At 39.7% G+C, this 19749-nt stretch overlaps 1 protein-coding gene across 1 annotated transcript in view; it reads right to left on the bottom strand.

Annotated features, from left to right (window-relative positions):
* The window catches only part of pcbp4 (poly(rC) binding protein 4), a 185081-nt gene extending 167877 nt beyond the window's left edge, over window positions 1-17204 (bottom strand). The window contains exon 1 of the mRNA XM_059328417.1: window positions 17088-17204. The gene's annotated coding sequence lies outside the window, so the exon portion shown is untranslated. The remainder of the gene's footprint in view (window positions 1-17087) is intronic.
* Between the last annotated feature and the right edge of the window lie 2545 nt (window positions 17205-19749).

Below are 19749 nucleotides of genomic sequence, written 5' to 3'. Positions count from 1 at the left end.
AACTTCATATCATAAAATGCTTGAACTCAAAACCAACTTTTCAGGATCCTTAAACCTTGTGATTCATATGATTTCCTACAAAATGTGATGAGACGTGGCCGCTGCACCTTATGTCATGATGGCTGTTTTAGACTTATTGTTAAAGCTGTAAAACAGTTTATGCATCAAAATTTCCTTCAGTTTAGGAAAAAAGAACCAGCAAAATACTTGCAGTTGAATATTTTTTGCATCAAAACTTTTCATAATGGCAGCAAAAATAATTAATGAATGAAAAAGTGAAAAGTAAAAGTATGTATTACAAAACAGCTCTTCAAGAGAGTATATTAGCATCATTAGCATTAGCTGAACAAAACTTCTAACAACAAGACACAAACAGCAGTCTCCTGGTGCAGAGACCCTCCTGCTCACCCGACAGATGACAGCTATGGCTTTAAACATTACGTTGTACATTTTAGCAGGTGAAACATCCTAGAACAGCTACAAACTCCATCCATCAGTCTGAGGCCTCAAGGTTAGAGAATCAGGCTGGTAACCCGAGGTGTCGGTGCAAATCCAGGACTGACTGGTCCAAGAGCAAATGCACTGCTCGCTGTTTTGGTGTGTGTGCAAAAAAGAATCTTAAGCTTAAATTCCAGTGAATTACTTTTCATATGAAATCATATAAATGGTTTGTGAGCTACCTGAACCGGCCTGAACTTCACGACATCTGAAGCAGATTCTTTTGAAAGGTCCACTACTGTCGAAAACTGACCACAGATTTATTCAAACATTTCACTCTTTCTACTGTAAGTCCTCTGTAAGAATACAAAGTGAGTATTGTTTATTGTATCCAACTGCTGTCACGTAAACCCTGAACACTGGTTATGTGTTACCTCTGCGATATTTCCTATTTCGGAGCATGAAAGCTCTAAAAATATTTCACATTTTTATGCTCGCGAGCCAAGATTTGTTGTCTGTTTCCACGGTAACGGTGCTCCAGGTGCACCAGGATGCAGGATCTATTTCTGCGCCGCGTACATCACCTACTGAGCACCGTCCCTGCAGCGGAGAGACGAGTCTGGTCGCCGGACGCCTCAGATTTAGATCTCACAGTCTCATCTCTGCTCCGTTTGACTCTTTCTGCACCTTTTTTCCTCATCTGTTCTGGTATTGATTGGACACGACAGGAGCGGAGAAGCACGACTCGTTCAGTTTAACGGTCACGAAGCCGATCGGCTTTGACACGATTGTTCAGCTGCTGCACACAGGGTTATCTTTTTATTTCATTTTGTTAACACAAAGGTGAAAAAGACACTTTAGGGAGATGTGGTTGAGGTGTTTTGGGAGGAAAAAGACTGTTTGAACCATTTAAAACCCTTTATGATATTCTACAATATGTTTTATAATGAATATTGAGCAACAATAACTCAGAGTGTCTCTTTATTCAAACTGTGCAGAGATTTGTTTGTTTTCTTCCCTAACAATCAGTTTGGTGCAGCCGTTCTCTCCGTCACGGCCGACAGTCCAAACTGACTGCAGGCGAGAGACGTTGCAGACAGAAGTGAATTGTTGTGAAATGCCGGATTGATTGTTTCAGCGCGGCGGCGAGGCCGTTCCACTAACAAACACATTTTGACATTATTGATGTTCAAAAAAGGCGGAAAACAAAAGTGTGAGATGTCCCGTTCTGTCTCATCACCGGCGCAGGTTGACCCAGATCCCTCGCTGCTGGTCCTACATTAGACATGAGGACGCTGCGCTCGTGTTCAACTCGATTATGCGGCTGACAGGAGAGCGCGGCGGGCTCTGTAGGCCATGCAGCGGGGACTCATGAGCTCCAGTAAACCGGAGTCCTGTTTGATGTTTGCTTACAGAGATAACACAAGTGGGAAGAGCGTGTGATTTCTTTACATTGAAATGTAAATCCACCTCTGCAAACATGTGCGGTGGCTTATTCTTGCTGCATGCCCACAGACTCTGAGCTCTGTTTCTCTGAGTGTTTGGAGTTTAAGTCGGTGACGGTGATCTCTGGGCTCAGAGGAACACAGCTGCTAACATCACCATCCAGTGGCGGGTCTACACAGGGGCCTACAGGGGCCACTGCCCCTGTGAAGAAGCCCTTGGCCCTGCTGTGGCCCCTGTGTCAAATTAATAATGAAATGATCAATTTATAAAGATGAATGACGGAACAATTCTTACCTATTTTTTCTTCAAACAATATCGCATTGTACACAAAAGGAACCCAAAATGTGTACATTGTGTAGTTAAATAAAAACAATAAAAATTTGTGTATATTAAAAAAAGATCATTCTGACTGTACTGCACTTTCAAAATAAAAACAAAAGTAATTGGTAAAAAAGAAAAAAAGGTTTAAAAAAACACCTCGAAGTGTATTAACATGATTTTACTTTTTTTGATGAGATTTTTCTAATTTAGCTTTGTGCATTTAGCATTTGTAATGCAATCGTTTGTGTGTGTGTATATATATATATATATATATATATATATATATATATATATATATATATATATATATAATTTCTTTGTGTTTGTCTCTGTGTTTTTTGTAATTTCTTTGTGTTTTTTATGCATTTTTTTTTTCATTTTTGTGTGTTTTTTTGTATTTTTATTATGTTCTGCACTTTCAAAATAAAAAAAAAAGGAATTGTACACAAAGATGAGAAATATCATTGTCGTATAAAAATAACTGTTCTTTTTTGGTAAGTCTCATTGTTTCAATCAATGTGTTTTGTGTCTTCCAAATATACTTAAATGAGATTTTTAAATAAGGTAACATAAAGGTTTTGAATGCTTAAATATCATCTTTGCAGTTTTTAAATATGCCCCTCTGATTAAACACTGGCCCCTACTTGGCCCCCACTGGTCTAGAACTACCACTGTCACCATCCTTTACTCCTGCAACACACAGTCAACAAAAGATCACATCTCCTTGCTGTTCCAAATGTGACTGTGTTTAATGCACTTCTTTACGAGAACAAAAGGGACTCAAATAGGTAGAAAAATCGTGTTGCATTGCTGACAAAAAGGCCGCGCTGAAGACGAAGAAACACAACAAAAATCCGTCTTCACCCCCCGCTGTGTGACAACCGCACAATCCCTGAGACGGAAATGTTTCTGTTTATGCCTCAATGTACTGTAATACATGAACAAAGATCACTTTAGTGCCATTATATCACGGCTGTGCTGAGCAGACAGGGAGCGGCTTGTCTCACGGGGCCGACAGCGGGGGCCCCGGCTTAATTCGATACGCTACGCCCTCGTCCTCGGCGTGGAGAGAGAGAGAGAGAAGAGATGCCCTTCTTGTTGCAGTCTAGAGCGAGCTTCATAACAAGACTCCATTTCACAAAGCGCCTCCAGAATCAGGCGACAAAACTGAGCTTCAGAACGACAAAGTTGCTGATGTGTGCCAAAGTACAGATACAGTTTACTGAGGAGCTCTGTGAGAGAAAATGGTGCTGTGAGATGGAACAAAGGAGCTCAAAGTGCCTCACATCTACCAGATAACACACACACACACACACACACACACACACACACGCACACGCACACACGCACACACACAGACATCCTTCAGTATAGTGGCACAGTTTATACTGCATACATAATAAGTCCAGAACAACACAAAAGAGTCTTCAGATTTGCAGTTTCTGTGAAATGAAGAACACATTATCCCAGTTTTAGTTGTGATTCCCTGTATACATGTTTTATTTATGTATTTATTTATCTATGCATGTAATTAACACTCATTGTGCAGCTAAAATATTAACTATTTTCTCCTCCGTGTCCGACCAGCTGCCTCAGAGCCTCAGAGGAGCTTTTGTTAAAGTCTCACTGTCAGAAGCTTCCACTCTCATTCCAGCAAAGTGATCAAGCTGCTTTCAGACACAAAGAGAAGTTCATTTTTGGCTTCCTCTGACTGCTGCGATCAATCCTCAGTCTCTGGCTTCTGACCACTGAGTCGATGGGCGACTTGTCTGAGTGAGTCTCTGACACTGATTACACAACTAACACAGAGCTCCGGTCCTCAGACCTCCAGTCTCAGACCTCCAGTCCTCAGACCGTCTCCTCTCTGGTCCGGTCTCACAGAATCACAAATATCCAACAGAAACATTTCCAGCTGCAGAAGATCCGTTTCAGTCTCAGTACGGCTCACAGAGCAAATGAGTTTCTGTTCTGTTTTATACACTTGTGTGTTGAAATATAATCTGAAAGCATCAGCTCTCAATTTCAATCTCAATCATTCTTATTTAGACCAGTTTTTATGCTCCACATATCTGGAACAAACTCCCAGAAAACTGCAGATCTGCTGCAACCCTCAACTCTTTTAAATCAAGACCAAAGACTTTTCTGTTTGCCACTGCCTTTACTGCACTGGAACTTTTATCAGCTGACTTTTAATTTTAAAATTTTACATTTGAATTAACTTTTGTATCTTTTACATTTTTTGTACTAAACATGGAGAGGCAGCGTTCAGTTTTAAACTTGTTTGTTGTTTTTAGCCTAACATTTTTATATTTGAATGTCATTTTATATATGTCTCTTTTAAATGCTTTTAATGTTTTGTGTAAAGCACATTGAATTGCCCTGTAGTAGAAAGGTGCTATACAAATAAACCTGCCTTGCCTTTCCTTTTTTACAGTTTAGTTTCACGGAGACACACAGAGAGTTATTTTTCCATTTACGTCTGCCTCCATTCAGAATGTTTTTCCTGTTCCTTCACTCATGTTTGAGCTTCAGTGTGCAGAATGATCTGTGGAGAAAACTTTCTCTGTGCTAACCTTTAATCTTAGTCAAAGGAGAAATGGACATACCTGCAGGGATTTAAACTGCAGGACGAGACATTTTTGCATATTTAAAGCAAGTGAATTTCCCAGCCAAGTCATGAGCAAAAAATGAAGTTAAGCAGCAGAGTTGGAGGACTTTGTGTGTGTCCCGAATTATCTGGAATTAGTGATTTTTAACCCTTACCCTGTTCTTTTCACCTAACCTTGACCAAGTGGTTTTAAGTTTCAGGCTTTAATTATGATAAAGTTTTTGTTCAACCAAAAACACAACAACAAATTCTTCCATTTTCATTCATTTAGTTAGTTTGGAAATCACAGCAGAGAATGTCTGCTGTGGATGCCACATTAGTTCAGATCTGTAAGTTATAGAATAACACAAACAGACAAACAAACAAGCTAATCTAAAGAGCTGACAGGAGCGACAGACCAGCTACTAAAAATGCTGTTTTTATTATTGATGTCAGGTGGCTTTGAAGAAAACTGTTTCCTGTCTTAAAGCACTGTTTCACAGCAAGGTAAAGGAATGAAAATACTCTTAAAAATACTCTAAATATAGCACACATTTAAACATGCACTGATTTTATTTGAAATACATTTTGCTGCAGCAGGACATGTCGCTCCCTTCAGAGCAGGGCCATATATCAATATAAAAAATATATCGATATTAATGTGATATTTAAACCTATCATATTATCACCTATATCGATATAGTTCAAATTTATTTTCTTTCTTTTTTTTTTTTTTTTTTATCCCACGATTTTTGTAACCCATTTTATCACCCAGTTTGTCCTATCTATCTTGATCCTGGGCGCTACCTAGTCTCTGTCGGTCTGGGCAGGGCCCTGAACTGAGCACATGCTTCCTCCGATACATGTGGAGTTGCGGACCGCTTCTTGACACTTGACAGGGGGAGATTCCCCGGTGGGACGTAGCGCGTAGCGCTGGGGACACGCCTCCAATGCCCACAGCGTCCTGGCGGGAATCGAACCCAGGACCTTCTAGCTGTGAGGCGAGAGTGCTACCAACTGTGCCACCGTGCCCCCTATTTTCTTTCTTTATATATAAATAATGCCCTTACTAGGATTTGTCATATTTAGTTCTTTTGTAATGTGTGTTATTCTTTTCTCATATGAATATATTTATTTCAGAAAAAGATTGGCCTATTTTATTTCATAGGCTATTTTTATTTAAGATATTTTTTTTATTTAAATAAACTTTATGGAGCTTTGATTTTTGTTTTTTGTTATACAGTATTTATGTTCACTTGAAATAAAAAGTTTAAATAAAACTACTTGTGACATGTCATTTGACGGAACATTTGCTCTTACTTTGCCATAAAAATATCAGGATATATATCGTATATCGATATTCAGCCTAAATATATCGGGATATGACTTCTGGTCCATATTGCCCAGCCCTACTTCAGAGCCACCAGACTCATTTGACACAAACAGTCGTTTTACCTCACAGACACCGTGAATCTGAGTACCGTGACACTGTGACATCATGATTACATCACAGATGTAACATGACGATCTGAAGCAGCTCAGCCTGAGTCACAGCCCTGCAGACTCAGATGGCCCCTCTCGCTCTCCTGGACCGGATTACATCTGAAATGTCACTCGCCCTGACCTCACCTCCTCCTCCTCCTCTCCTCCTCCTCTCCTCCTCCTCTCCTCCTCCTCTCCTCCTCCTCCTCTCCTCCTGCTCCTCCAGCGCTCTGCACGACCAGTTATTAACCTCCAACCTCCACTATCTGACGGCCTTTACTCCCACACTCATCCTCTCTCTCTCTCCTTTCTATCTTATCTCTCTTCCACTCGTCTTCCCCAGCTGTTGCATTTTGGCCTCATCTCCCCCACAAACACTTAATACATACTCTCTCTCTCTCTCTCTCTCTCTCTCTCTCTCTCATTCTCTCTCTCTCTCTCTCTCTCTCTCTCTCTCTCTCTCTCTCTTCCTTTCTGTCCACTGTCTCCATCCCCCTCTCCTCTCTCTGGAGACTTTAAGTGCATTAGGATAAGATGCTCTCTACCCCTCTCTCTCTCTCTCTGCCTTCCTTCAGGCTCTGCAGCTCACAGGTCCGGCTTCCTCACACACACGCAGACACACAGACACACAGACACACAGACACACACACACACACACACACACACACACACACACACACACCAGAGAGCCGCACAGCCTCTGAGTGTATTTTTATGAAGCCAGCTATTGTACGCTGCAGAATGATATCGAGTCTTCACATCCATTAGTGCCCATACATCCAGTCAATACCATCAGAAGCTGCTTTGTGGAGCCGAGGCAGGTGGTTTACTCACAACACGGCCCGACTTGTAGCCAACGGGAGTCAGAAAGGGCAGCAAACATCGATGAAAGCTTTTGAGGAAACACGATGCTCCAAAAGCTTCTATTATGGCTTTTTTTCTCACACAAGAAAAAGCAAAAAGAAAAGAGATGATGACATGTTTTTTTTTTTTTAACTCTGAGCCAGAGGACAGGATTTCAAGTAAACACAAAGTAATAAAGCAGAAGAAGCAGCGGGGAGGTTTTCCACAGGGCAGCAGCCAATCATGACGCGTCTCAGACTGACTGCAGCGCTGCAGGATTACTCTCTTATTACTGGTTTTCATGTGTAAAACATCTTGTTTTTAGGCTGCTTGGTTTATTAATATTTACCCTAAGTCAGTATTAAGCTGCTGATGGTGAGTAAATACATCAGCTGACCACAACAATTATATATATATTAATAATCTATAAATCAAACACAGAGAATTGATGGCATCCTTTAAGTAAAGATTTCAGTCCGTTTCCGGCTTCTATAATATGAGAATTTGCTGCTTTTTCTTTGCTTTATATTTTTTAAAAGTTTTGGGAGACAGAAGGAGACGTGCAGATGTCAGTGTGGAAAATATGTGATGAAAGATTTCTAAAGAATCTCTTCTTACTGGAAGAGAGTTACTGTATCTCCCAGGAAACTCCCCTGATAATTAACAGCTGCTTATATTGTTTTCATACAGCTTCATCATGTACTTTTTCTCTTTACAAGCAACAAAGAAAGAGCAGATGGTAACGTACGCCTTTTAAACATCGTCTCAGTTTTTTAACCCATTTATATCAGAACTTTCCAGGAATCTTTCTAAGAAAAGAAAAAAAAACATACATTTATTTTTTCAAACATTCAGTACATCAGAGTTACTGAAGCATACATACACATATTTGCATCTTTCTTCATGAATGTAATTAAAAGTATATTTGTGCTGAGCATGAACAAATAACTACAAAGTGGCAAAAACAAGTTGTGCAATGTGCTTATTTTAGAGAGAGATGCAATAATCTGTTTAACGTTACTTCATTTTAAATTTCCTTGCAGCAAGCATCCATAAGATCCCAACAAACAGCCTGCTGACCTTCCTGTTGGACATGTTTCACCTGTGACAGAACTAAGGTTGCAAAGAAGTTGAAAACTTTGCATGGGAATTAACAGGAATCTGAGGGAATAAACATGAATTTATGGGAATTAACAGGAAGTTGTGGGAATTAGCATAATCTTGACTAAAACAACCAATTTCATGCAAGTACACTTGAATATCTGCTATTCCTTAATCACATATCATTACTGCAGGGCTGCTGAGGCCATGCCCCCCATCAAGACCACGCCCCTACTGAGGCCATGCCCCCTGTATGAACTATGCATTCCTCCATCACGTTCAGTTAATTTACATGTTGGAGGGAGAGGGGCTCCTTGAATTTTTATTTAAGGAGGTTAAGTTTTAAGCAATTGGGTTACTGAAGTTCGGAAAAACTACGACATTGTTTTGTGCAGCAAAGGAAAGTTAAGAAGTAAAATAAATGAACATAACTACTGAAAGTGAGGTAGTTACGTTGGAGACATAAAGCTCCACATGCAGGTTAACATAGGAAACTTCACACAACAACTAGCTTTATACTCACTTGAGACAAACCTTACCAGGAGATAAAGATATTATAATGTAGGAAAAAAAAAATCATTTGACATCTCTAACAACATATGTCATTTACACCCACTGTAAAAGCTATAAAGTTGCAATGTTTTTATCTTCAAAACATTATAATCAGCAATATTGTCATAATACTGGAAAACACACACACACACACACACACACAGAGGACTTAACCCTTAATACAGAATGAAAATAAAAATTCAAAAGTGGCAAAGATTAACTTTTTTTCATGGTTTTCATTTTTAATGAATAAAGTGCAGCTGCTGCGTGTGTATCTATACTGCGAAAACATCAGTATCAAAACCATATTTCTGACACTCACACTCACACTCACACACACACACACACACACACACACACACACACACACACACACCAACCAAGTTCTATTAATTAACAAATTGCCTCACAGCAGCTGGCTGGCAGTCTGATAAAAAATCAGCCTGAGGAAGAGGAGCTGAGCAGAATTTGGACTTGATTCTGAATAATCTGCAGCCAGCCCCATCTCAGAGGACAACGACTCGAATCAACTCGAGGAGCTCCCCGAAGAGAGAGCTGCCTGTACACACATCAACCAAAACAGCTCCATCCTTCATCAGCAGGAGGAAGAGAAGGAGGACAGGAATGGACAGAAAAGAAAAGAGGTAGAAGACAAAAAAAGCAGACAGAGGGAGAAAGAGGAATTCTGTCACTAATTAATAGGTGTCTGAATTTCAATTAACGCTGACCTCAATCTCTGTGAGGAAGAGAGAAAACAAGAGCGAGAACATGAAGATGATGGAACAGAAAAAAGGAACGCTTATGTAAGAGAGCATTTCATGGAAAATATTTTGTTTTTCCCGTCGCTCTGCTGACGCGAACAAAGCCTCCATTCTTCAGCCGATCTCAGCTTCAGCTCGGACTCAGACCTGCAGACATGCTGCTTTATTTCACACTTTCTCTGTTTTAAGATCTTCTGCAAGCTCCGAGTGTTAAACTACAAACTGTTGCACTAATCCTGCGAGGTTCGTGTGTCGTTGTGTTGCATCGTGCAGCAGCACTTAATGCAATCCTGCATGTAGTTGTTGCTGCTTACATTCAGATGCCTGTGAGGAATCAGTGTCCCTGCTCTTTAAAGACGATGTGAGATAGATTTTCTCTCAGAGCTGCTGTCTGTTGGCTCTTACTGTTGTTTCTCAGGACGTGGTTCACCAAAACAAAACCACACTGGGACTCAACATTAACTTGCATTTGACACACGGTGAGAAAGAAGTCTGTGAGAAGCTCAGGCCATTGTGATTCTGTCGGATATGCAAGTTAAATATGTGTCCAAACATGAGCCGTTTTTAGGAATATGATTACATTTCATATTCTCTGTGTTTCTGCTGTGTTACTTGTTATTCTTTGTGCTGTTCCTGCATGTTTGGTGCAGGTTTTCGACATGCTATCTCAATATTACTGTGGTTTTATGATGTGTTAATGAACAGATGGAGCTCTGGATCTTAAACATAACCTGCAGCATTAAATGCACACACCTGTGATCTCTCTTATCAAGCCGCTCTCTTTGTGTCCAACTGTGTGAATGAAAGTGAATTCAGGAGCTTTAAAACAAGTGAGGAGAAGTCGAGTGCACACTGATACTGTTTTATAACACAGAGAGCCATTAGAGTGAGCAGCAGCAGCAGCAGCAGAGGAAAGCACAGGAGAGTTTGTAGACATGAAAGTTAAAGTTACAGATGGACGGACTGACGGATGAAACAGAAGAGTGGAAACAGTCGGACAGCAGAATAAAATGTCAAGCAGTCAAACGTGGAGCTTTGTTGTCCGACGAGGTTTGTGTTGTTAAAGAAGCAAATCGATCAGTTTGGTGTTAAAGCCTCGACTTCCCCACAGACTCTCCTCTGAGCTCCGTTTGAGAGGAGCTGCTTCTGGAAGTGGAGGTTCAATAAACAATATACACACACACACACACACACATATATATATATATATATATATATATATATATATAGGAAGTGTTTCCTGTGGTGCTGCAGCCTCATTAAAGATGCTAGTTGAACATCTGAGTCTCAGCTTCAGTGTGAGTTTGTGGTTTACACACAGATTACAGCTGTTAGTCTGACTACAACTAAATATAAAAGTCTTAAAACGTGTCCAAAGTCAACCGAATCACCATTACAAATGTAAATGTACCATTATGTAAAACCAACATTGCACCAAAGTAAACTGTTCTCATTGTGACTCACAACGTCCATCACTGACACGTGACAACACTGGAAATATCAAAGACTGTTTGGTTACGGTGAGGCACCAAAACCACAGGGAAAAATAACAAGGTAAGGCTAAAAATAAATGTGGTTTTTTCCACATAAAACTTTTAACAACTGAGAGAAAACCACTGCTTCCAAATCAAACATCCACCAATAAGACGTGAGCAGCAGTTTGTTGCTCCTCCTCCTCCTGAGTCTGTGACATCATATTTTGCTTCATCACTTGACAAAACATTGCAGATTAACATGTGGTTTGGTCAAAACTGAGAAGTTACCTGCATACAGAAAACAATGAGGTGAAAAACATTTAGGGCTGCAAAAAACAATGATAAAAATAGTTGTTGATTAATTTAACCATCGATCAGTCGGGGTCGGGCTGCAGACTTTGAGACACTTTCATGCACATCTTAGTCAATGTTTAATGTTAAAAAATCTTTTTAATGCTATATATACAGGGGTGGAAGTATTCTGATCCCTTATTGCAGTAAAAGTACTAATACCACACCGAAATAGTAAAAGTCCTGCATTAAAAACTTACTGAAGTAAAAGTACAAAAGCATCAAAATGTACTTAAAGTATCAAAAGTGAAAGTACTTGTTCTGCAGAATGGCCCCAATCAGATTGATTTATATATTCTAAATATATCATTGGTTTTTACAATATTTGTACTTATGCATTTATGTAAGCAGCATTTTATTTGTCTCAAGGTAGGGCTCATTTAAACTACTTAATATACTTTTATGAGGTTTCATTTAAAAAAAGATGTTTTTTCATATCTCAACCTGAAAAGTAACTAAAGCTGTCAGCTAAATGTAGTGGAGTACAATTATAAAGTAACATAAAATAGAAATACTCAAGTAAAGTACAAGTACCTCAAAATTGTACTTAAGTACAGTCCTTGAGTAAATGTACTTAGTTACATTCAATCACTGTGTATATAAGCTATACATTTTTACAACTGAAGAATACAAATTGCTTCGGGCCGACACCGGAGATAAATTCACAGTAAAATGTAAAGAAACAGCTATCTAGTTTGGTATAGTTTGTTTGTCTCAGCCACAGGGAGCAGACTGCCTGAAGAGCCACAGGAAGCTCTGAAACTGCAGGTTCCCCAACCCGAAATTTTCTATAGCTACACTGATCACTGAACCCAAAATGGAAAGAAAACAAATGGAAGCTAAACTAACCTGTACCTGAGCTTCTGTCAGACAGTTTAGGTGAATCCTTCATTTCTGCTCAGCACAAACTGACACAAATTCTCATCATAAATATGGAAATATTCTGGTTATTTCTCTTCTGTTCTCAGTGCAGAGCTTCCTCCGTGTTCATTTATTAATTCCATGTTTTATTGAGGTGGCCTTGCTTTTACTTTTTATCTGCAGTTAATAACTAAAACAACACGGTGAGTTTCATGTAACTGTTAATGTTTCAAAGAAAATTGTACCAGGAGATGCTGAATAGGTTTTTTAAAATCAAATGCCAGAAATGATCAAATTTAGCTTTTTTGTCCGATTAATAGTCGATTCATCAAAGTCATAATTGACAGATTACTGATTATGGAAATAGTGGTTATTTGAAGCCCTGAAGACATTAGAATGCTCTGTAGATTTTATATAATTCATATATTGATTACAGCTCCTCAGAGTTATCGCTGGTTCAGGACGAGCTGCTCATCAGAGACGTCTCGTCTCACTAAACTGGATTTAATCAGTAAAATCAATAAAGGATCACAGCCTTCATCTGGAGTGTTCCTCATGGACACTAGTGGGTGTCCCTGGCGTCTCACACACACGCAGAAGCTCCAGAAGCTGCAGGTTCATTCTCACGTTTCATATGTTCAGAAACAGGCGAGGAGAATCTGTTTAGGATCCGAGAAGTGGCAGCGATCGCCCCGAGCTGCTGCTGCATGAGAGGCTGTGATCAATATCACAGTCTTTGATGATCGCTCTCATATATGAGCCCAAACACACACAGACACACACAATCATCTATCTGCGATTAGCCACACTTATACGAGGCGGCGTGCTGCAGGCTGAGTGCTCGCCATCATCTTTGAACTCTGACTGTTGATGAAACAGCTTTAATGCAGAGCAAAGCATGTTGCTGCACGCTGTGTGTTTCTGTTTCCATACGGTAAATTAAACTGTGTGTTCCTGTGCATGTGCTGGCTCTCAGCCTTGTGTGTGTGTGTGTGTGTGTGTGTGGGGTCACGTGTGTTCTCTAACAAGCCGTGTCAACTCTTCCCTTATCTCAACAACCACTGGTGCATTCCTCGATGTTAACAACAACAACAGGCCGTCGGCGCTGGACTCTTTTCTCCTCGCTGCCGTTTGTCCGCCCTATAAATAGACCATTACTTTGAAATGTAAGTATGCTTCCTAAAATCCCCACCCCTCTCTCTCACACACACACATACAAACACAAGAGTGGTACAAGCAGCCCACCAACCCAACAGCAGAGCCCAGATTAAACTGCTTTTTAAAGCTCGTCTCAGGGAGAACGGAGGAACATCAGAAGTTCCACTTACTGATTTACACCAACTACTATCAGAGAACATGATATGACAGCAGCAGTGTACGGTATTATGAATGCACATCGGTTTAGTCCTCGAATATGTGTCATAATTTGCATCGGAGATCATGGTTTGCATTGGCAATCAACAGGAAATTATAAGAAAAGTTCACAAATTCTCTGATTCCAGCTTCTTAAAAAGTAATATTCACTGGTTTCGTCTTATTGCGTTATAAACTGAATATTTTTAATTTTGGACAAACCAAGACTTTTGGAGAGACACCTTGGCCCCTGGTGAATTAGGTTTGGCCCTTAATTTTAACAATTTTTGGATATTTTATGAGCCAAACAATGAACCAATTAATCAAGAAAATACAGTAAAACAGATTAATTGGAAATGAAACCAGATCAAGCCACAGCAATAATACATTTCTTAACACTTGTGTTGTCAATTTGCAATGTCACCTTAACTAAAAAAGACAAGTGCTTATGGACGCCCATAATAAAAGTAATTTATTTATTTATTTGTGTATGTATTTTTCATCTGTGGCAACCGGTGTGGGGAAATAAAAGTTCTGTATTTCTTTTTAAAGATGAAAAATAAATTCACTGCTGTCAAAGATGAAAAAAACAAACTCTTTTGGCACTCAGGTGTCTGTAAATGCACCTTAAATAAAACCATCTTTGTGCCAGAATGAAAGAGAAAGCTTCTTATAAAAAAAAGAATAAAAGGAAAATAAATAAAAAGCTCTTTTCTAAATTATCATTTTGTGTCATTTGGTGAAATCTTACACATTCTACTTAAAAAATAGAGAAAGGAATATGTATTTTATTCTGAATTCAAAAGAAATTTTCACATTTTCAGTCTAAGTAGCGCTTTTGCTTAAAAAATTGAGTGCAACTGTTAGAGAGACTCTTTTGTCTACTTGGAAGTCTCTGTTTTTTTGAAAATGAAGTGTGGAAAAGTTTCTCCTCACTCAGTTAATTAAGTCGACTGGTGAACGAACCATCTTTCATATATACCAGCTCTGATTAATAATTAAAGAGGTCTGAGCACTAGGTTGAGGTTCTTTGTCATATATGATGCATTACAGCAGCAGAGCTGATCTGACGACTCAGCGAGACGTTTCTGGGGCGATTGTGAAGACGTGACGCCGCGATGGAGAACAGGAGAACGTTACGGCGACATCCTCGACTCAGCAAGCAGAAAGTCTTACAGGACGACAAAGGAGGACCCTCACTGGAAGCTGGCCTCAGATTTTCACCACTGAGGTCACAAGTTCAACACAAAAACTAAACAATAACTGTTACTTTTGTAGTCAGTGAAGAAAATGCTGCAAATTTATATTTATTTTCCTGTTTTGTCCTGGGAGGACATCTTCTGTGTCTCTATTTAAATAAACATATTGTAATTCTATGTATGTACAGTATACAACTATGACTTGTTGTTATGTTTTATAGTTTTTTATGTGTATGACTGTATTTGTGCTCTGTGTGGACAGCTGCCAAACTAAATCTTGTATTTAACATGAAATGACAATAAAGCATCTGATGAGATATTGGCCGTAGAAATGTTTGCCTCGGCACGTCACCATAAATACGACATGCTCATGTCGCTCAGCGCACCAAAAATACATTAGAAAGACTCAACTTTTTCTAGAAATCACAATCCGCCGACTGGAGATAATTCACAGAGCTTGTTGTGAGCAGTTTCAAGTTGGAACTAGACAATAAAGAAAATTATTTTGGCATCTACTGGAGAGACAACAGACATCTGTAGTACACAGCAGCCGCCACCAGGGGGCGATCTGTCTGTCTGCTGCAGCTGAGCTGAGGAACACAGAGACTTACAGGACATTCAGAACTACAGGGACTCTGTTTAATCCTGATGATAAAGATGAAGCCAACATGGACAAAGTTGCTTTTTGGGCCATTTCTGTCTTTTTTTTTGCCAGTTTAATGGACAGAGAGCCACGGCAGTGCTGTTTAATGCTGTATACCGCCGGGAAACATCGGGAAGGTATGTAAAAAACTATAATGCCTAAAAAAAAGATAGCTTCACAACGTGTTATTTCTGCACAGATTTATTTACACAACGCGTCATATGGCAACTATTATAATGTATATTATGTATGTAGCCTATAAAATAACCTTTAAATTGATAATCAATTCTTCGTTTTAGTCACTTTAGTCGCAAAATGTCGATGAAAGCTGCTTTTCTTTGCATTTGATCACATTCAACTTAATATAAAAAATTGGACCAAACACAAAATTTGAGGACGGTATTTTTCACCATTTTATGTTATTTTATAGACGAAACATTTACTGATTAATCAAAAGATCATTTGCAGATAGTTGTAGCCTTGTTATAAAGTGAAATAACTGTATTATCTATGAATCCAAACAGTCTTTGATCAGAGGGCTCATGGTGACTGTGCTGTACATTAATGGCTCAGTGGCAGAGAAGGTTACAGCAGTTTTTTCTATGCGATGGATCCTTCAGGGACTGACATTTGCATCGTATCCCCCGAAAATACATCACAGGATTACTGTGCTCAGGATTATCTGCAGCTGAGTATTATAGCCCTCCAGTGAGAGCGCCAGGCGATCAGACCTCACCAATTACTGAGACACACTTTCCCATAAAGACACCAACACCCTACACACACCCTACACACACACACACACACACACACACACACACGGCAGAAGGCAGACTATAGTTTGAGTGTCTTCTGCCTCCAAACCAGGCTGCTGATGTAACGGCTGAACATCTGTGAGCCTCGGGGAAGACTCGGCCATATGCCACCCAAATTATGGGAGCTGATGAGGGATGGGGGGGTGCAGACCAGAGGGGGGGGGGGGGGGGGGGGGGGGGGGGGGGGGGTGCTGTGGGTGGTTGAGTCTTCCACTAGAGGAGGGCTTATCAGGGGGGTCCGGGAAGCCTCTGGGGGCCCCACCTACAGCGGGTTCGAGTTACTCCAGTGAGAGAAATAGAGGAGAAGCTAATTCAATTTCCAATTTTAACAAAAAAAACTCAGAGTTCAGCTCCTGTGTATGAGGGTCTCCTCCAGTCCAGCAGCAGACCAGGGGTCAGCGGACCACTCCGGAGAAAGTGTGTGTGTGTGTGTGTGTGTGTGTGTGTGCGCGAGAGAGAGAGAGAGAGAGAGAGAGAGAGAGAGAGAGAGAGAGAGAGAGGACACACCGCTGCTTCACCAGATCTGACAGACACAATGTTTCTAATCGTTGTGACCCTGAACGCATCACAGCGCTCACTTTAATCGCAAGCATCGGGTCATTATGAAGAGTAAAACACACACACACACACATACATACACACACATACATACACATACACAGCTGCAGCCGCAGTCACATCTGAAGTTGAGCCCGATCACACCGCTGAACACACACACACACACACACACACACACACACACACACGCAGAGCTCCTGCTAATAACACTTTCCAACAGTGTGAGTCTCCTCCGGCACATGGCTGAGCCGCAAAAACATTTCACAGAAGCGATGCGATCTAAGACCTGAGGTGTTCTTACCGTGAGGAAGAAGAGGAGGAAGAGGAGGAATAAACGATGCGGAGCGGATGAAGAAGAAGAAATTATAAATCCTTAGTTGGTGCCCGCATTGTCGGACGGAGAGGAGCAGGAGGAGGAGAAGGAGCAGGCTGCTACTGTGTGAGGGAATAATCCGACTGTCAGTGACAATAACCCGGAGAGCAGAGGAGGAGGAGGAGGAGGGAGGAGGGGAGCGAGGGGGGAGACCCCGTCCAATTAGAAACAGCGGGATTGATTGTCACAGGAAATAAGGCAGTCAGTGTTCAGCGCTGCAGCCTGTCAGGACGGGACAGCCGCTGATTGGAGGACGAGTCTCTTCTCATTTTAATATCCAAATATGAATAATAATGCATGCAATAAAAAGAGACACATGCGTTTATGATCACGTGATTTAAGCCTGAGAAGTGAGAGTGGAGGTTTATATGTGAGGTTTCCTTCAGTGTGATGAGCTCAGATTAGTGCCGCACATTTTCATATTCACAGCTGCAGCTGCTGCCCCCTGCAGGCTCGCACCACTCATTAATGACACTTTGTTACTGTAAATCATCATACATCATTATAAAATATACAGCAGATTTCATCAGGTGAGACTGAAGACACTGTTCTCACACATGTTTGACGTCATGTGTGTAATATGAGCTGCACAGGTTCATTTGCATGGCAGGTAAAGTGATGTCAAGTCAGTTAGGGAACTACAAAAGTATTTATAATTCAATCTATAAGTTTTTATGACTGAAAACTTGACTGAAATCTGTATTATGTCAATATCAAAAGTTGTTTTCCTTTAAAGCTTTATTCATCTTAAATAAATCATCTACAGATTGTTTACATGAACAGCCGTTAACATTATAATTTCTCAGTTTTTTAAGTTTTAGTCTTCATTCAGTTCATTTTTTTTCTTTTTTCCACACAATAAACAATTTAATTTATTCTTTATTTAAATGGTAAGCTATTGACTGACACTGAACACAGTATTTATTTTTAAATAATTTATATTTATTTTTAATTTTATCATTTATTATTTCTACAATTCATTGGCATTGTAATACATGTTTGTATAATGTATAATATTATTAACAATTTAAAATAGTATTTAAAATGTATTTATAATATAATATACATTTTCATTCAAGCACATTTTTTTTTACTAAATCAGCCACCAACATTGTTATTAATTAATTTATTTCCTCAAAAGTCCCATGTCATTCAGGCTCTACTTCCACTATTTGACTTCTGTATGTGCAGCTTTCTCACTCTGTTTCATTTGAATGCAAGATGTGAAACAGGATTTAATCCTATGTGTGGACCATCAAAATTCAGTTTCTGAAATCCTTCCTATCCTGTCAGAGATACAAGTGAATAAATGTTGAATCGTATCATGTTTGTGTAACTTGTGCATTAATATTCCTTTGAGTCATGATGGTGGGAGCAAGAGGAAATATTTGGCTCTACATTTTCTTTATTATGAACTTTCTTTTTTGTCTCTGAAATTTAAACTTGGATGCACTTTGTTTTATTTCATTTGATGTTTGATTAGAAGATTATTAACACTGAATAAATATCCCTCCTCTGTGTTTCTGACTCGGACTCGCAGGAGTCAATAAAACAAGGACGTGTGTTTCCTGCTGCAGGTGTGTTAGATCACACTCTGACAGGATTACTGTACATGTGAGGCCCAAACAATAGAAACACTATTTATAGACACGTGGCCCCGTGCTGCCCAAACCCTGAACCATCAGCAGCCGCCCAGGCCCCATCAGCATAATGGGCCGGTATGTGAGACGGAGTGTGTGTGTGTGTGTGTGTGTCCTGCTATTGTTAACACTGTTATATTAGGAGCAGCCGGCTCTGACTGTATGTGTGTGTGTGTGTGTGTGTGTGTGTGTGTGTGTGTGTGTGTGTGTGTGTGTGTGTGTGTGTGTGTGTGTTGTGTGTGTGAGACGAGGAGCAGTGACATGTTGAAGAGGCCCTAAAGAGGATGGAGAGAAATGGCTAAACAGGTGACACACACACACACACACACACAGGTTGGAATGTTCCTATTATAACTATGCTGACAATAGGTGCAAGGAGATACAGAGGTGAAATATGTCTTGAGAGCTGATATTATTCAGTGTTATGCTGCCCTCTATTGCCCAAAACTGGCATAACTATACAACAAAAGTGAATCCATAACACAATTAAAATGCAGAATTGCATCTATTCACAACATCTCAGGATGAACTGTGGTACCACGACACTGACATCATTCATCTCCTGACAGGAAAACATCATCATAACAGCATACAGCGTCTCACTGTGCAGCACTGCTGTCTTCGAAGTTGCTATTATTTTATTTTATTTAATATTAAACAAAATTCCATTACAACAAACAGAAGGGCAGCTCTTTAGTGCATGAGTTGTTTCTAAATTAAATTAAATTAAATTTCTAAAGTAAATCAGAAATGCTGCAGATGATTATTTAAACTAAAGTGAACCCAGTAATGCAACACAAACAGCTTTATATATATATATATATATATATATATATATATTTTATATATTAATATATATATATATATATATATATATGTATATATATTTATACATCAAATATATTTATATATCAAATATATATATATATATGCATATTTGCATATATATA

The sequence above is a fragment of the Centropristis striata genome, chromosome 3 (genome assembly GCF_030273125.1).
Source record: "Centropristis striata isolate RG_2023a ecotype Rhode Island chromosome 3, C.striata_1.0, whole genome shotgun sequence".
NCBI classification, from domain to species: Eukaryota; Metazoa; Chordata; class Actinopteri; order Perciformes; family Serranidae; genus Centropristis; species Centropristis striata.
Note: the sequence above shows the minus strand (reverse complement) of the source record. Positions and strands in the feature narration are given on the sequence as shown.